Source organism: Glycine max, chromosome 8, assembly GCF_000004515.6.
Source record: "Glycine max cultivar Williams 82 chromosome 8, Glycine_max_v4.0, whole genome shotgun sequence".
NCBI classification, from domain to species: Eukaryota; Viridiplantae; Streptophyta; class Magnoliopsida; order Fabales; family Fabaceae; genus Glycine; species Glycine max.
The window spans coordinates 17,436,002-17,441,756 of record NC_038244.2 but is presented as its reverse complement, the minus strand read 5'-3'; the positions used below and the strand labels follow the sequence as shown (position 1 = coordinate 17,441,756).

General features: G+C 32.5%; 1 pseudogene; it reads right to left on the bottom strand.

The window, feature by feature from the left end:
- Nucleotides 1–1,021: 1,021 nt before the first annotated feature.
- LOC100804271 (probable ribose-5-phosphate isomerase 3, chloroplastic) lies at nucleotides 1,022–2,045 on the bottom strand (annotated as a pseudogene).
- Between the last annotated feature and the right edge of the window lie 3,710 nt (nucleotides 2,046–5,755).

The following is a 5,755-nucleotide window of genomic DNA, read 5'->3' as shown; positions in this document are numbered from 1 at the left end:
CACCATTGAACACCAAATTTTCAATCTTTTATATACTGGTAAAACTATTAAATATTAAAATCAATCAAAGGCTAAGATTGCATCCAGTTTTCCCAATTCCGAAGCGAATAATATATGATGTGATTGAAGATAAAATGAAATAAGAAAAAAAAAGATAGAGGAAAAGTAATGTAAGAAAATTTGAATGTAATTTTTTATCAGGGAAAAAAGTTGGATGTATTAATTTAATAACTTTATACATAACTTAAATTATTTGTTCAATTTTGAATATTTTTTACAGATATTGTCAGTATTTATTATTTAAAAACCATGTTAAAGAAATACATTCAAACTTATATAGAATCCTTACGGTCCATTTATTTATGGAGAGGTTGATGAAAGAAAACAAAATATTACTAGTAGAAAATAGAAATAATAAATGTTTAGGAGAGAAAATGAGGGTAAAAGCAGGGCGATTCATTTACTACCTACGCGCAGTTAAATTTTGCAGCGGAGACGGAAAGAAAATACAGTACTAGTAAGAGCGTATTTGACATAAGTAGTTTGCAAAAAAGGCAATCTCTAGAGTCTATAGTGCACCTATAAAGGCAATGTCTAAGGTGAATCTATAAATTCAAACATTAGTGCTCTTATTTATTCAAACAAGAGTTTTTTTTTTTTATAAAAGTTCTTCTTTTAAATATATTAATCAGGGCTTGATTCATAGCCATGGACACGAAAAACTTTATTTTCACCATTTCAAAAAATAAATAAGAGATGTATTGGATTATAATTTTAAAAGATTATTTTAACAAAAAAGTATTGTGAATGTTAAAGATTATGTAGAAATGTTATGACTTAACAGATTTATTTACAAGACTTTTATGATAATTTGAATTTTAATGAATTTATATCATAATAATTTAAAAGATCATGTGAATTTTTAAAAATACATTCAAAATTATAAGAGTGAGTGAAAAAAGTAATAAGAAATGATGAGTTTTAGATAAACAAATAAAGAAAAAATTATAAATTTGGTCTCCCTAATTGTCTTCAATTTCGGTTTTGTTCCCCATTAAAATTATTCATGCATTTAGTCCTCTTTTTATATCCAATCATGCAATTTTGGTCCATCGGTCCAAATTTAGACGTTGACGGTTGCAAACTTACATTGACTAACACGTGTCAACATCTGATTCGTAGGGTTTCCCACTCTCCTCTGATCTTAATTTCACTTCCATGCCTTCTTCCTTGAAAAGCTCTTGAAGCTGATCCAGATTGTATTTCCAACAGAACTAGACTACCTCCACCGGCATGGCCAGGCCGCTTCCGCCGAGGCCGTCAACCAACTTTGTGTCGTCTTTGTCCGTTACAAACTTGTTGGAGGCGGCCTCAACCATCTTCTTGCAAACAAGGGCACCACCGCAGCCTTTGATGAGGTTGAGGTTGGGGTCGACCTCGTCGGCGTCGTCGATGGTGAGACCGAGGACGAAGAGGGGGATGCCGAGGAAGAGGACTTTATCCTCTGTGCGCTTGGAGGTAGGGACGCCAACGATGTCAATGAGTTGGCCGGAGGCGAGGAGTGTGCCAAGCTTGGCGATGACGAAGGTGGCGGTGGAGCCGGTGCCGGTGCCGGGGTCGAGGACCATGCCTCTCTTGACGAACTCCACGGCCTTGTTCGCGGCGAGTCTCTTGAGGTAGTCCCAGGTGAGGGTGATGGCACGAATAGGGAGAGAATGGGACATGGTGCGCAGGTTAAGGGAGTTAGGGGTGTGAAGGATAAGGTGCGTGGAGGCGTTGTGGTGTGCGGATGAGAAAGATGGGGGAGAGGAGAGGAATATGGAAGCCATTGATGAGAAGAAGAACAAGTTTGTGATTGTAATCTAGGCTGGAGGATCAAAATTGCATGATTGAATATAAAAAGGAAGACCAAAATCAAAATTAGAGACAACTAGGGGACCAAATTTGCAATTTCGCCAAAAATAAAATCAATATAATTTTTTAATCTTTTAATAGCTAAATTGATTAGTTTTAGGTCATCATATACTAACCTTTATTGTAATAACATCTTCTCATTCTCACTTTTAAATTTAAACAATAGATTTAAAATTATACACTGATTTTCTGATTTTTTTCCCAATTATTACAATTATTTTATGATAAATCCAATAACATGCTTAAATGGAGTGCAATAATAAGCATATACTAAAAGAAAGTGATGAGAGTGAAAAGTTTGTAGGAGAATTAGTTAGTTATGAAGAGGACAAAATTAAGGGTGATAGTCACAAAAACATTGCGTCGAGCAGGTGATGAACATAGTCATTATAAGAAAAACATGGTTAGCATTGACACACAAAACAAACATTAATTTAATTTAGAAAACAAACAAAAAAGTGCAAAGTGAATGAGTATATTTGATATTTTTTTTGTTCCAAAATAATAGGAGAAACATATATAACACACATATAACAGAGAATAATATTTTATTGTATGATGTTTAGTACCTCTTCCAATTCAGTAGATCTAATTTTTGTGTTGGGTATACGAAGGAGATATGTGTGATGAGAGAAAAGAAAGTCTAGTAACCAATATAAAAAGAAAGAAAATAGTCTAAGAAAATCTCAAGGGTTTGGGTGAAATTGTTTGATAGATGTTTTATACTAAAAAGTCAGATGAAATCCATCGAAATTTATCTTAAAAAATAATTCATCAAAATTTATATATTTTTTAATATCAAAAGATTTTTTTTAAGTTATAAAAAATCCTAATTGAATACCACTGGATTTTATTGCACTCTTTAAAAAATCTTAAAAATTTTAATTAAATACCACAAGATTTAATTATACCATTTAAAAATCCTAATTGAACATCACATGACTTTTATATAATTTTTTTGAAAAAAAATCGTTTGAAATCTTAATTCAATACACCTCTAAATGTTTGAAAATAGATCGACAACCGTTAGGTGTAGTAAAAGAAATTAATACTTCTTAATTAACTATTTTTCAAATTCTTATTAGGAGAGATATTAACATTGTTAGTTATGTCTCAAATAAATTTGATGATTTTTGTGGCAACAAACTAAAGTGCTTTTTTTGTTTATCTTTCAAAATATCTCTTTAAAAAGTATCTTTCAAAATATTTTAACATGTTGATTTTAACCCGTATAAAAAATTTACATAATTTTAGTCTTAACAAAACCATGTGTTTTAAGTCTCTGAAAAAAAACTAAAGTCACATCATTTTGGGTGAATCGAGACTAAACATATAATTTTAGTTTAATTAAATTTTTTCATATATGAAAAATAAGTCTTTTGTAAATTATTATCTAACATTCATTTTTTTCTCAATTAAGTATCTGAAATTTTTTTATGTTTCAATGTAGTATCTGCCTTAGTCCCCTTCCGTTAAATGATGACATGACAGATAGAGTGTCGTATCATCAAGCCTTATAACTAAACACATAGGCAGAGGTGGCCATGTCATTATTTATTAATTTAAAAAAAAATATTATTATATACATTAATAAAAATTAAAATAAAAACTTAATTGGTCTTTGAAAAACTTTGATTCTTCATAAACGTGACTTCATCTTCTCGGTAATGGTAGTGGCTTTCTTCAATGGTTGATCGTGAGTGTTATCGAGGTAGTGGCTTTCTTCGTTGACGTGTATGTGTTGTCGCATTCCCTTTCTTAGTGGTCCATGTTATCTTCGAAAACGAGAGAGGAGTCATCTTCGAACTGTAGAAGGTACTGTGATTTTTTTTTTGTTTCATTTATTTGTTTTCCCTTTCTTAGTGGTCCCCTTGTCTCCTATTACCCGTTGCAGAGGTCCCTATTTTGTGAAGTCAAAAAAATTTAAAATTTTTATTTGGGTTTTTTTTTGGGTTTTATGTAGGTCTGAGTACTGAATGATTAAGGGTTCGAGGAAGGTTTGTTTAGGGTTGGATTATGGTTTAAATGGGTTTGATTAGTGTTCAATTAGGGTTTGATTAATGGTGCACAACAAATTGAGAGCAGTTAATGGCAGAAGTGGGTACAATTTGCAGAATTCATCATTTGAATTGGCAGAAACATGATAGCACTAGTTTATGAGTACAGGGAAATGACTCTCTTAACATGTATTTGTGAAACGAGAAGAAACCTTGTTACTAAACTTGCTAAAAGCCAAGAGTGGTTTCCAATGTGGGTTTGGAAAAAAATTGATGCGGGAAGGTTCACTGGAAATTCCATAACCTATGACCATTTTAGTACTTGATGGGTGGGATTGAATTAGCCTCTAGCAATGTGTGATGGAGGAAATATGTTATTTGATGGAAGTTTTCCATAGGTTAAATAAGTTGTAAAATATTTTGCTTTCCACTGATTGGGTTCAAATGTATGATTTTCATTTTATTTTAAAGTTATAATGTTCTTTTCCTTTTGCCCTTAAACTATTCAGAGTTTAAACATTGTTTCTATATTTGTTGCAAGCATGAGTTTCAAAGTAAAATTGCATCACAATGGTTTCTTTCAAAGAGACCCTATGATGCAATATGTTGGGACTGACAATTCTGAAAGTGTCATTGATATAGATGTTGACAAGTGGTCATTCTTTAAAGTAATTTGGATTTTAAAAGGAGACTTTGGATATGGTGATCAACCAATGAGGCTATGGTGGAAAGGTGGTGATGATGAGTATAAGGAGATGACTATGGACAATCATGCATTGAAGCTATCTAATTATATCATTGCTAATAGTTGTGAGGTGGAGTTGTTTGTGGAATGTGCTGGTGGTAATGAGGGGGTTGTGGATGACAATTTTTCTAGTGATTCTGAAGACAATAGTGATGAATCAGTGAAGGATGTACAATTAGATGACTCTAAGTTTGAATTGGAAGATGGTTTTGATTTACCTATTACAGAAATTGGTAGAATGAAAAATAAATGAATAAAGAGGTCGACTTTAAGAAATGTGTGTAATCCAAGGGAGGAAGGTGATTCAAGTGATGATGCTTATGTCAGTGTTTTTGTTCATAAAGATGATGACATAGCTAATAGGCAACGTGTACATATTGAATTAATTAAAGTATCTAATGATTACTTCAGCTTAAGGTGTAGCTATTGGAGTTCAGAATGGACCAGTCAATGTAGTTGAGGGTGGCACTGAAGGAGCAACTCATGATGGAAATGAGGGTGCACTTATTGGAGTTTAGACTGAGCAAGTTAATGTTGTTGAGGGTGGCATTAAGGGAGCAACTGATGGTGGAATTGAGGATAGACATGGTGGAGTTCAAAGTGGTCTTATTTAGCATCAAAAGAATGACATCACACAAATCAAATGTGTAAACAGAAACAATAAGGTAAATTTTGTATACTTACTTAACATACTACCATGATAGTTCATATAGATTAATTTTGTAACTTAAATTTTGAAGGGAAAAGGTGTGTAGTAGTCTATAAGGAAAGCTCTTGGTACTCAACAACATCGGCCGGCCAAACCTATAAACAGGCATACAACGATACTGTTAACTCATTGGTAAGTATACCAATTTTATCACAAGTAGTAAAAATTAAAATGAAAGTCCAAGTGTCGAATCCACAGGGTACTTAAGTGATGCAAACCCAATTATTAAGCAATGAGAAGAAGTAGAAGAAGAAAATATAAGGAATTGGAAGTATGAAATTTGGAGTAAGGCAAAGAAAAAGATAACAAGAAAAATAAATAATAATTTAAATGTAAAAAGATGAAGTCAGAATGTGATAATGTTGGGGCTTAGCATGCCAAAACTACTTA